Raw genomic sequence first — 13,760 nt, 5'->3', positions numbered from 1 at the left:
ACACGAAATAACTTGGAAGAGATGTCAAAAGTCCAGTGAGTACGCGTTAAATGAATTTTTCAAGCAAGATCTCTCTCTCTCTCTCTGTAAGTATTCGTAAAGCGCAAGACGCCGCTACGAAAAGCGATCTGTCTCGTGCGCGCGGCGCGTCTTTATATTCCATTCGAAAATAATACGGCGCCTCTCGTTAAAATTACCCGCCCGCTCGTTCCGCGTCGTCCGCGCGTAATGCGTCGCCCCTCTTGCTTCCACTACCCGCCCATTGCCACCGACGTAATATACATAAATACATTTAATCTCGCTCCTGCTGCCCTCCTGATATTTTTCGAGAGATCGATCGAGCCGCGCGCGGTCCCACATTTTCCCTGCTAATTCCGAGATCTCGTTTGTGAATTTCGGTCGACGTTGGCGCGTTCCAAAATTGGTATTGGCGATCCCTGGCAGCGCCGAGTTTCTGGCTCGAACGCCGGGGGTATGGCAGAAGCGCGCAGCTATAATAAAGGCGCGTTTTTCCCCTCACCCCTTCCCAATCTCCTCTCTCTATCTCTCTCGTGTACATTTCCCGCATCGCGCTCGCCTCCCCCCGCCTCGCCCCTCTTTGCCTCGCCTCGCCTCGCCTCGCTTCGTCTCCACGCTGTTGCCGCGTGCTCGCTCGCTCGTTCGTTCGTTCGCTCGGTCCTGCTTCACCGGGTGGTGGCGTACCCTCCTTCGAGCGTCGCTCGTTCGGAATCGGAAAGGGGAGACCGTTGGCGCGCGCAGGCGCGAGGGTCGAACGGAAAAAATCGGCCGGGCTGACGACGGGGGATGGTCGTCGTATCGATCGCGCTAACATCGGGGACCAAGAGAGCGCCCGGAGTCTACGGATATAACCGTGATGCAGCCCGCAGTGATGGCTACTACCACCCGACTTTACCGAGAATAAATGATGCTGATTCCTGGAAGATTCGATTATATGTCTTTTCAGCGTCGTAATAGAGAATTCTAACGTGGCCGTATTCGCGCGCGCGCGCGCGCAAAATATTATCCGCACGATTCTTAATTTCGTCGCTTTTTTTTATTCTTTTATCTTTATCGAATTAATCGAACGACGGTACGAGCGTGTGTTGCCAGATATATTTAAACGATCGGATCCGATCACTCGTCTTGGGCGTGCGCGGCCATTAACGGACCATGAGAGCACTCGAGAGCACGCTCTCGCCTCTCGGCCGGCTGACTCTACTCCTCATTCGCATCCTGCGCGAGAGGCACAAGGTAGCACGCATTGCTGGTCCCGGAAAAAGCCTCATCCGTTTATACGTTCTACAAAACGCGCAACAAAAGTTGGGACCGACTGTGCACGAGCACACCCGATATTGGCCGAAGTTGCGGTGTGCGACCGAGGAAGAAGGGATATACGATGATAGGGGAGAAATGGAGAGAGAGAGAAACCGAACGCGAACGAGCAAAGAGAAGCAGAATGTTGCAACGGGGAAACGATGAGGAGGGAAGCGCGCTTATGCACGTAGCGGACGTACGAAAAATCTCGGATATTTTCGGCCGCGTTCGGCCGCTGTCGGATGTAAAATTTATACAAAAATACAAATACGCGCGATAGATATTAGCCAGTGTTATGTACATTAACTGAGAGAGTTGCGCGGCGATAAATTCTCGACTTTGTTCGACGTTGACTGACATTTTGCTCGTACGGTTGTAGCACCGTAATAATAAAAAATCGGCGATATTAATTGTGAAAGCTAAATCATTATTCGCGATCTCAATGACGCACAGTAGAAAGATTATTATGTCGAAATAGCAGTTATACGTAGCCGGAATTAAAAATACAGACGACTGACTTCAAGTCAAAGTAGGCAAGCTCTAGGAACAATTATGCCTCGTCACTGATTAAAAACATCCATTTTATTGTTATTAATTTATAAATTTTGCAGTTACACTAATTCGAAACATAATTTCACAGATGTGTGAGCAAAAAAAAACCTATATCACATACTCACTCTATTCATGCGGTAAACGTATACGTAAACTATTCATTTATTGTTTTGCGCGCGACAGATTGAAAAGTGAGACATCGCAATCGTGAAAGTAATTGCTACTATGAAGCCAGCAAAGGTCACTTTATGGAAAAATAATCAAAAATTCAAGTACGAAATACGTAATCTAATTTGATTTTTTCCAAGTAACGTAGATCCTAGATAATATTGTTTAGACATTTTTCCTACATGTCACTAAGGAAATACACGTAACAAATATTTTTTCTAGAACAATTGAGATCAGTAACTGAAGAAAGATAAATTTTTCGGGAGAACGAACGTTTCCTTTAATTGTCGTTTTGCCCATTAAAGAAATACAATTATGATTAATCCAATCCATAAATAAGAAAAGTTCAATTATGCGCAAAAGTTTTTATATAATTAATTAATAATGATTATATGGGAAGGGGAAGGTGAAAAATGGACACATTAACAAGGCACCAACATTATTTGGATACCTCTTCTCTCTCTCTCTCGTTCACAATATTTTTTTATTAATAATTTTATTAATACAGTTTATTTCACAGCAGCTTTAAAATAAGTATGCACAAGATTTTTTCCCCCAAAAGTACTATTTCTTCTTGTTGAGCGATCTTGAAATTCTCTCCTGTGCCATCTAGATTGTCACGTATGCTATTGTATCTGCTTTGTGAATGAATGCTCTTGCTTTTCTCTGTTTGTTGCAATCTGTAAAAATAACAGCAATGAAAGCTCTTGCAGTTTCCTTAAGCATAAAGTTTAGAGAAATAACACAAAAAAACATTTAAATTCCGTAAATAGTACCAGGTGTTCTCTAGCACAAAAGTATTTATTCGTGTTTTGTCATTTTATCAAGATTGACATTGTTGCAAAGTATAAAACATGGCAGCAGCTCTTTTCTCAACTGTTTTCAACAATATCAGCGCAAGGTGCAAATCATCACTCTCTGTAAACTATGTACATCTACACACAAGCTATTTTTTTTTATTTTCATAAAGAGATCCGAGAGCTATCTTTGCTATTACAATTGTATCCTCTAGATTTGACGAAATTATAAATCTTTTATCAAGAAAAAAGGCACTATATATAATTGTTATATATCTGGATCATAATAGTTGGATTATAACAGCTCATTTTATAGTTAGTTTCATGAATGACACTACACTTCAGTGTATGCATGTGTAACTGTAAAATGAAACATGAAACAATCGTACTTGCTCAGATATCGGGACAATAGCAGTGCACATACATCATGACAGTCGTGATGAGAAATAATATTCCTTAATTAGTGGAATATAAAGCGATGGGAGAAGCAATGATTAGATCTAACAAGAAGCCATAGTACTTACACCGCTGGTCGAGAGATCAGTGTCGTCGACTCTCGAAGACGTTTTCATCTAATCGGGCACTCCGAATCCAGTGATCCGTCTACGATATAAAATACGTGCATAAAGCTATAATATACATCTCGGTGACGAGTTTGCTGTCACAGTGTTTACAGAATTGAACGTACATGTCAACCATACCGCAACGCGATCCTTCCGTTGGTCGGCCAAGTGCTGCTGCCGCGCACATTATCCCTCATTGTTCCGTGCCCGTGTTATTTCAGATTGATAAAGCAGCGCAATTTGCGGCCGCACTCCGTCGAGGTATTGCTGCATGGCGTCGCAGCGCGTTGCCATTTTCATTAACGCGTTACGCCGCCGCCGTCGTCGCCACGAGAGACGGGCATTCGGCACACCACGAATGTGACAGCCGGACCGACGCTTCGGTTAAGGTCGAGCGAATTCGGTCGCCGTCGGATTTAAATATCGGCCGGAAATAGGACCTCCCTTCATCCCTCGCGGCGCACCGTCGACGTCGAAACGAACAGCAGGAAGACCGACGAAGGAAATTCTTTCGGCGATTCTTAAGCGAAATTCGATGGTAGAATCCGGCCACCGAGGCATTCGTTAAATCTACACGATTTAAATCATCGTGAAAAATAACGCAGAGTTAAATTAACACGGAATAAAACGAGTCGTCAAAAGTGGACCAAGTTGTTCACCAACGTGTTTGGATGCGCTTGCTCCGCTTATTATTAGCCCCTTCTGCGTGTGTCTAGATTTAAGGTAGCCGATGCCGCAGCGGTAGTCGGTAGAAACCGAGCGAGCTGGACTGTACAGGTTCCTCAGATATGTACGAGCTAGATGGAAATGTATTTGCGAAGGTAAACGGGATCTCTTCACGCTCGACCTCGTTCCAACTTGGATTTGCAACCGACGATCGACCAATAATCGACGAGAATTATTATGTGTTTGCGTACACAAGGCTGCACAGATTTATTCCCATGCGCCGAGATACACCGATTGTTATGACTATAGTTTTACCTTGAAAATTCATTGCAAAACAATATCTCTATCTATCTATATATATATATATATTTTGTGCAGTATTCTTTAATTATAATTCGGGATTACTACGTGGAGCGTGTAGAGATTCTATCGGGCACAAATTCTTCCATCGAGATAGAGTTGATTGTCCCTCGCTGGAAATGTTCAGGCATCGATAATTTTCTGGAGATACCAAGTAATAGAGAGTAAGTAAGTAAGGAGCTTTTCGAGGGGGAAATAAACTATGGAAGGTGCCAAAAAAGGGCAGAAACTTGCGACAAATAAGAAATTCCTCCTCCCTCTCCCTCTTTGATGTTGCTGAAAATATTGAAAAATCACAATCTATTAAAGCTTATAACAGTGAATTAATGTTAAAACTGTCTTCATGAGAGTCTTCTTAGAAGAGAACTGTGATCTTATTCAGTTCTTACGGTACGAATGCTCGTGATACGAATCTTGAAAAACAAGTTAACGGTGGGCGTTATTTAGCGCCCACGGGGTGAAACCTAGGGGGCAGAAATGTCTATTGATTTTTCGAAGAAAACTCGGCATCCCTTCTCTTGGATCCGCCGCTAACCTACATTCGAGTTATAGCAATGGCACGAAGTCTGATAAAACGCGTCTAATAATGAGGCTCGCTGACAGTGACGCGATACCTTCTCTTCACGTGGAAAAAACACAAAAAAATCCCTTAAATGTTTTTAACGAACGTGTAAATTTTTGTTTTCTCTTTTTCCCTTCAATCCAGACAATTAGATCGCACATGACGTAAACGTAGACAAAAACGTTCTCGCAATCCTCGTGATATCGTGTTTTCGCCGATCGGTTGAGTTTCGATAGTTGTATTGGGCGATATGGCACCCTTTAAACGTTCGTTTTTGAGAGTGAACACACCAGGATACCGAGCAATGGAGAGGGCGACTCGGTCGCAACCCCCCTTTCGCATTCCCGCCAAGGGGGATCGATCCGCGTTCATTCTGCGCACCTATCCCTGCGGCAAAACCCAAATCCGAACCCCGCTCGAAGAGCAGGAGCAACGCTGGTTAAAATCGTCCGTGTTTTTAGCCAGGGTGAATTTTTGACGCATCGTGCCATGCTCGGGCATACGGAGATCGATCTATGCGAATGTTTGCCCTTTTTGTCAAGTGGCAATCGAAACTCAGCCAGAGAACGAGGTAATATTCATGAATGTAAGTGTACAAGTGAAGCTTTCTTTCCTCTAGTATTCATTGTGCCATAAATTAAATAGTATTGAATTGTAAGCAATTTTGATTGCGGAAAAACGCGAGGAACATTTTAGTTCAGTTAATTTCAGGCAGACGATATGCGTGCTACAAGTTTCTGCGTAAACAAATCGCGAGTTCCGGCGCACACGCGCACTCCGGTCACTCCGGAGAATGCGTCGAATGATCTAGCATGCGATCGCTTCAGGTTCGAGTATACGGTGGATGGGAAATTTATAGTTAAACAAATTTACAGTTAAAATAATGTTCTCGTTGAAAATTCGAGAAAAGATTGACTCTATGCTTTGTAAGGGCGTTTAATCGGTACGAAAGTTTCTGAAAATCCTCAGTAAGAACTTTGTTCGTCCTGTGTTATTACGCGCAATTGCAATCATTGGCCAGATTGTGATTATCCTTGCGTAATTTCATACGACTCTAAAGGTCAAAGTCACACAGGAAAAATCGATTCTAAATTTCTCGTGATACATTATATATTGATATTTTAATTCTCTCTCGGGGTACTTTCTTCAACTTTAACTGTCTCGGTAATATTTATTTCTTCTCTATGGAAATAACTTCAGGGTTATTTTTCTCGGTAAACTTTCCCAGCTACAAAGTATCAAAGACAGCATTTTTCAAAGGCAAAATGAGACCATTTAGTATGGTCACCCATTTACTATGGGATGTACAAATTGGCGCACAAAATATTTAATCATGTGGAATTGCGAGAGATTAAGGGTGGACCAATTGAGGATGAGTGAAAATAGCAGAAAGTTGTCAACGTTTGAATGATTTTCCGGAATCGCGAAACGAGAGGGATGGCTCACGTACATTTTCGAAATTCCGACCAGAAAGGGAGATAGAGAAAGTATTTTACATACAGAATTAACATTGCGCACGCGTGGCCGTATATGCATTCGCAGCGTATAACTATCCCAATCTAAACGAATCGAATGGCTCGAAAGTTCATTCATCGCAGCATTCGTCTCGATATGTGCACCGCTCGTGCATAAAAATGCATCAAGCACGTATTCTCTGTGCCCAATGATGTTGACATTTTTCTCATGAGAACATATTAATAATATGAATTCAATTAAGTAGATTTAGAATCACTGAAATTTTCAGAAGATTAATCATTGCATAATTAAGCGTTATACACACATACAATTCATTGTCACACTGTTATCTCTTTTGTTTTATCAAGTCATATTGTATCATAAGCAAGTTGAGAAAATTTGAAAATTACAAATAATGATTACGAATATTGATTATGTGACAAGTTCGCTAATATTGACGAAAACTATAACGGTCAATCAAAATGCGCGAGTAGACCTTTCGGGGATAGTCTACTCTCGGAATTAGCACGGCTGCTTGGATAATGGAATTGTTATTGTACAATGCCTTCTTCATCGAAATCATGAATTTTGAAAATGAAAAATAAATTGTTTGTTTCTGGATATCATCAGTATTTAGCTATAATAATATAAATGATCACTTACAAAAATACGCGACGTAAAAAGCAGTCAATCGTTCAATCGTTTATATCACGAATCGTACGTTCATTGCCTGAGTAACGAGAGGTCGATATGATATTACATCTTTGTACTTTACACTGTGATACATATTACAGCGTGCCAATATAGTTTGCTCGCGTACGCTTCATTCTCGTCTCTCATACGTTCCGATTTATTTCGCATTTCGCGACGTTAGCCACTATTGCCGATATTGCAGTCCTTCGGCATTACGGTTAGTCGATACTCGGCTGTTTGGTCGGTACTGCAGGCACGTCGATAATAGACCATCGCTGCTAGCTTTTATGCATCGGAATTGCATCCGTCGATAATTCGTGGGTGAAAGACGGAAAATGGGAGGAGAGAGGATAAAGGGGAAAACGAAAGGAACGGAAGAGGAGAGAGACGGACGGATAAACGTGAGAATCACTGGGATGCAAAGGATGGTGGAGGGAGGATGGTAACGCGAATGGGAGGATGGGGAAGAATAGGGTGAGAGGAGGCTATAGGGGCGGGCGGACGGGACGGGGAGAGAGAGAGAGCGAGGTAGTGTGGCAGGATCCGAATAGCAGTAGGGAGGGAAAGCGAGATGTGGAGGTGGGAGATGAGTGAGACTATGGTGGAGACCGTGCGGGTCTCTAAGAGGGGTGGGAGGGTAGGTAGGTGGGTTGGACGATGTCATTTTAGATATTCGATGGAACCTGCACTGTGCGAGTACATTGGTAGTACTGTGCACGAACGATGCAATAAAGAAGATGATGCCTGGGAAGAGTAGGAATTACACGTGGTCGACGCGTGGGAGATTGGTTCAGCGATTTCTAATTTTAATTATCAAAGAAGATTCTACACAAGTAAAGAGCAACTCGTTATTTTCTCTGTATGAAAATTACGGCTCAAGATGCAAATAGCGAAAACCGTCGTTAGCACATCGTGTTCCGTTCCATTTTTACTAAAACAGTTGGCGATGAACAGATTTTTTATCTCTGCCTCTTCATTACCCATTTTTGTACATTGATATTCAAATTTCCATCGATATGACGAAACGTGGACATCCGCGTATCTGCGTGTCGTTGATTCGTCCGTTGAATGCATGCACCTTGGAATAGAAATGAGTAGCCAAAGCTCGCAAATTCCCAGCAAATTTCCATGACTGTTCACACATGGATCCGTCAATTGAGCATATGAGAGAAAAAAGAAGCAGCAATCTTCACGGTGGACGTTCGTAAATTTGAAGTGTCGAAGCGTAATCGTCCAACACAATCGACTGTTTGAAAACAGTTTCGCGGACTGATATCTCGGAAGTGACGCGATACGATCGGCATAAGAGAATGACTCCTTGGTGTAAGGGAATCCCGGAGATTCCAAAAGAACCTCACCTTTCCCTGCCATCCCGTAGTAGCGGAGACGGTGATAAAAGCAGAGCGGCGGCAGGCGAATCGCACGCGCTCGTAAATAGAGTCGCGGTCCATTCATGAGTTCGGTCAGCAGCAGCGGCAGTGTGGCGGCAGTGGCGGCAGTGGCGGCGGTAGCAGCCGCGGAAGGAGTGTGCTCGTGCGTATACGCCGGAAAAGTCTTTTTCTCAGTGTGTTTTACGGGAGGTCAGGGTTACAGATGCGGAAAGAGGAACATGGCAGGGGGCTGGTGGAGGAGAAAGAGAAAAAATAGGAGAACGGGGAAGAGGAGAAGGCGGAGAAGGAGGAAGTGGGGCGAGAGTGCAACTACTACGGTTCTTTGTATGATTCTCTCTCTCTCTCTCTCTCATTTCTCTCTCCCTCCTATTTCCCTGCACTATCAGCAGAACGATTCTCTAAGATAGAAACTAATTAGGATCGACGTGCTAATCATTCAGAAATTGTTTCAGAATTTAACTCGTCCAATAATAAAAAGTCTAGGAGCTTATCTAAAATATATATTTAATATTCCAAAAATATTCTTTGGTTTTACGCGACAAATTACAAGAGATCTGATTGATTGAACTTAATTTCCTTCGATGCTTCAATATGTGCGCCAATAGTTTTCGATTATATATGGCTTTTTAGATATTGATGCCAAAAATCAGCTAATATGAAAGCTAATGCATTGATGCGAAACATCTCTTGTATCAAAAGATATGCATTAATATCTCAAGATATCGTAATCTCTAATTGCACGCGCGCTATACTTTGCAATGTCCTTTCGCGCTTACGTTTTCGCGACCGAGATAAATTCAAACTTCGAAACTACATTATCGCTCTGATAAAGATAGCCTTATCACCTCCTTCGATAAGATGCGTCGCATGAAACGACTGCCGACGCACTAGATTCCTTTCCTTCTCTTTTTCTTTTTTGTCTTACCAGTCATCTGAAATTTTGTCAATGACATACATATTTATACATAAATCATCTATCTATACAAATACTTTCCTCGTGTATTTTTGAGTCTCCTGACAATTTTTATTCTCTGATAACTAAATTTGCATGCGTATGCAAATCAATACTCGTGTATTTATGTACGAAATACAATTCTTTATTCTTAGCATTATCGTCTGATTTAATTATTTTGAAGGGGAAATATTGATATAATCGCAGTTATTCTTATGATCTCGATGAGAATGTTCTGTCGAGATTAGTTGCTTAGTCGTCTTTCCTTGATTGCTCTCATACTAGCGCTCGATAACAATCAGCACGAGCCCTTCGACAAATGGAAGTCTCGCGTACGCACGTGCTATCTAAATTAACCGAGTAACCTATAGCAACCTGTCATTGTTTTCAAGTTCTCAAATTTTCAAGTTATTGTTAGCTGGTGGCACCGAGCTAGTCTTAACGTTAAAAGGTATTTTCAATTCTGTACCGCTAGAAATCATTTAAGGAGAGTTGACAAACCTTTCGTAATAATATACGATAAATATTGAAAATATATGTCATTAATATTTGCACTTTTTAATCAAATATGTACAATATAGATATCTCTGTGAAATCTGTATTATTACAAATGAGATTGCGAATTTACGGAATTTACGCAGAAGGCTTTTGCGTTTTAGTTTTATGAATCTTTCTGCTTAAAATTATCAGTTATTAAGAAATAGATGACTGAAAGGCAATCGATATCGATAAGGTCATTAATATTGCCAGAAGGCGTGTAGAAATGTAACTTCTTTGCGCGTGGATGCTTGTGACAATGCTCATTTTGGAGTCTGAGAGGGACGAATCCGCGAAACAACTTTTGATGTTGCAGAGGCAAAAGGCGGAAATGGCGAGAGTGGTGGGAACGGCGGGAAAATTAAGCCCTCCTCATGGTATATCTCATTGCTATGCCATGTCTCCAGTGTAATACGGTTTTCACCGATTCTTTCTCAAAGTTACAGCTAAGCAGAATCGTGCCGCGCGCTCACTATAACTGTACACGAATAACGCGTTCTCTTCATTTGGTTCTCTTGATGTAACGTGTGGTCTTAGACTTTTGAATTAATCCCTCGAATCTTTTTTACTAAAATATAATTTGTAAAAGTAATAATAATAAAATATTTATAAAAATATAATTTGTAATTCCTCGTTACATGAGAAGTTACTTTACACTTTCAAGAGTTAACAAAGATTCACAAGAAATTAACAAAGACAAATTTATCTAATAATAATAGTTGGAGTAAAGCAGAGAAACATTTCATGTTATATTTGTCGAAGAATATATACGAACAAGTATATAGCGATAAATTTATATCTTTTTACACTATTTTCTAAGAATTTCACAATAATTTTTCTACACAATATTTCTTATCTACGAATTTGTTATTTTAATTTAAATTAAAACAACATTTCGCGATGTAAACGTTTTCAAAAATCGATATCATATTTGTCTATAACTTTCACGTTATGTATAACATTTCTCGTGATTTTAATTTTGAGCAGATTTTAATTTTAAACTAAATCAGCTAACAAGTTATTGCGCTCAGAAACGTGTAAAGAACTGGAAGAATAGAAGCGATTAATAAAGGAAGAAATTCTCCTCTTTCTCCCACGTAAAGAGGTCTGTCCGGTAGTGATTTAAGAATTCAGGCCGGAAGTGCACAGTAGTCGCAGCTTTCGAAGACGATCGTAAAACGTCAGATCTCCGCCGTTTTCTGATCCCCACCGCGGTATCCTTCACCGAGTAGCATTACCGAGCACTAGGCACTAACGAGCGCTTCCAGCCGACGAGAAAGTCCAACGACGTCCGTGCGCGACAAACTCCGACGAGATAAATTCTACGAATGTATGTGAAGAGAATCCGTCTGTTAGAAAATATTCGCGGCAAAATTACAAGATTTCATATGCTGATGCCGCATTGCCATTCTATCCGTCTTCACTATCTTGTCTCGTCAGTTCTCGTTGCATCACGCATTGCATGCAGCGATCTACTGCGTGCACACGTATACAGATATCACGCGTATCGCGTGCGTCGCGTGCGTGTATGTGCACGCCGGACGATCCGCGGCGTGTGGAGCGCAGATTCGATTCGAGCGGCAGCAATGACGACAACGGCAACGACGAACGACGGCGGCAGCAACGCGCGACTGTTTCCGCGCTCGGCAATGTCCGCGCATTCCCGCGCCGCGTCGCGACGGCCAGTTAAAAGTCGCCTTCATGCCGTTCGTACAACTTGGCCGGTCTCCGTGGCGTCAGCCGCGGTTAACAGCGACCGGACACGTTACGTCGGCCGACAGGATCATCGGCAGGGAATGCCGGCGCGGCGCGCGCGTTAGCTTGAGCGTTCCAAGTTGATTTCATTTCGGCTTTACGCACTTGTACGTTTATACAATAATATAGACAATGTACATTAAAAAGAAAAATACTTTTTCTTGTTGTTAATGTTATTGCGCTCTTACGCATCCCTTTTTCGGATTTTCCTCAGTGAAGAAGTTTCAGCCTTGAAACTGAGATAATTTCAAATTCTAACGAAAGAGAGATAACGTTACATTTATTTTGCAACATTAAGTTTCTCCGCCATCGGACAATCGATATCGAGCACGCTATCTCAAAGGCACGACGAATTTCGCGCTATTATGGAATTCGATCATCTATTGCTTCGAAAAGTAGAATCGTCCAAGTTGCAAAGAGAAAAAAAAACAAAAGAAGGTAAATTTTTATAAACTACATGTATAGGTACGTATGAGGGAAATTTGCAAGAACATCTTCCGCGTGACTTAATAATAACTTGAAGCGCGCCAACATACATGTACCGCGAGCTATACTAAAAATACACAATGGCGTTTTTCGACCCTGTCGACATTACCACCATAGTGAGTGTCGTCACTGAGGAGAAACTTGGTTCGACGTTACGCGCAGTTCGGAGCCGGCGATACGTATGGCACGCTCTTCTCGGTCTTCGCCGTAGCTTCGTGCCGCAAGCTCTGCCTTGCGGCCGCATACGGAATGACGCGCAAAATTCACGGAATTGGCCGACGCAGGGAGGTCAGCCGATCGTGGGACGACGACGCACGTCCCCCGACGTCCTTTCGCCGTCATGGCGTCCCGATGACGCGCCCCTTTTACCCGATAGGGAATAAAAATGGTCTCGGTGAATTTTCTTAAGCTGCGCGCCATATAGAACGTGGCTCGCGCGTTGTCTACCCGTGTCCGCCGCCCGTCGCCGCGCCGTCGCTGCTGGCTGGCTGGCTGACTGGCTGGTTGGCTGGCTGGCTAGCTGGCTGGCTGGCTGACTGGCTGGCTGGCTGACTGGATGGCTGGCTGGCTGACTGGATGGCTAGCTGGCTGATTAGCTAGCTAGCTAGCTAGCTAGTTGGCTGCTGACTAGCTAGCTAGCTAACTAGTTGGCTGACTGATTGGCTGGTTGGTTGATTGACTGGCTGACTGACGGGCTTGCTAGCCGGCTCGCTGGTTGTCTCGTTGACTGGATAGTTGATTAGTTGGTAAGCAGATTGGTTGGTTGGTTGGTTGGTTAGCTGGTTGGCTGGTTGTCTGGGTAGCTGGCTGGCTGGTTAGTTGGTTGGCTGATTGGCTGGCTCGCTGGCTGTGCGAGCGAAGAAACGAATGAACGAGCGAGAGTTAAAGTTTTCCTCTCCCAGCACTCTTTTGCTGCGTGTCGTGTATAGTCAACCAGTCAGTGACGAGTTTCGAACCTGGTGGCATTAGACCGACTCCCTCGTACTCGGGGGCCCTTGTACGAGAGAGATCGGAGGTTCCCCGGTGAAGGTTGCTACTCGGCGTTCTCTCGACGCGCGCCGAAGATCTCCAAAGCTCTATCGTTTTGTGTTTAAGGCCGCATGAGAATGTACGGCCGCGCATAGTTTTGCTCCCACAAATTCTTCGTTTCCGTTCTTTCTGGTTATTCTCAAATTCTCGTTTTTCTCGTTCAATTATGCGATTTTCAATTACACGAAGATTTGCGTTTCCAGCAAATTAAGCTTACTCTTCTGGAAAAATATAATAACGTATTAAGTAAATTCCCGTTTTTCGAATTTTCGAGTTAATATTGCTCTCGTAGCAACTACATGTATTTTGCAAAATTTGCATCTTATTTCTTACATGAAAGTACAAATATTATCATCATCAGAAGGTGAGAAAAGTTTAGGAAATTTGTCGAGAATTTGTATAATTGAATCATCAGCCTTTTCACGTTTTTCTTTTGTCTTGAAAGACACAAAAACGAACGTGTAAAACGTTCCGTTGTTC

The 13,760-nt window shown here is 42.8% G+C and overlaps 1 long non-coding RNA gene across 1 annotated transcript; it reads right to left on the bottom strand.

The window, feature by feature from the left end:
- Positions 1-2,498: 2,498 nt before the first annotated feature.
- Positions 2,499-3,757, bottom strand: LOC105274932. Its single transcript, XR_003406722.1, has 3 exons — positions 3,520-3,757; positions 3,356-3,434; positions 2,499-2,714 (listed from the first exon to the last, which is right to left on the bottom strand). It is a non-coding gene; the product is annotated as an uncharacterized LOC105274932 (long non-coding RNA).
- Positions 3,758-13,760: the final 10,003 nt, after the last annotated feature.

Source organism: Ooceraea biroi, chromosome 1 (assembly GCF_003672135.1).
Source record: "Ooceraea biroi isolate clonal line C1 chromosome 1, Obir_v5.4, whole genome shotgun sequence".
Lineage (NCBI taxonomy): Eukaryota > Metazoa > Arthropoda > Insecta > Hymenoptera > Formicidae > Ooceraea > Ooceraea biroi.
The sequence above is the reverse complement of the archived record's forward strand: the minus strand, read 5'-3'. Positions and strand labels throughout refer to the sequence as shown.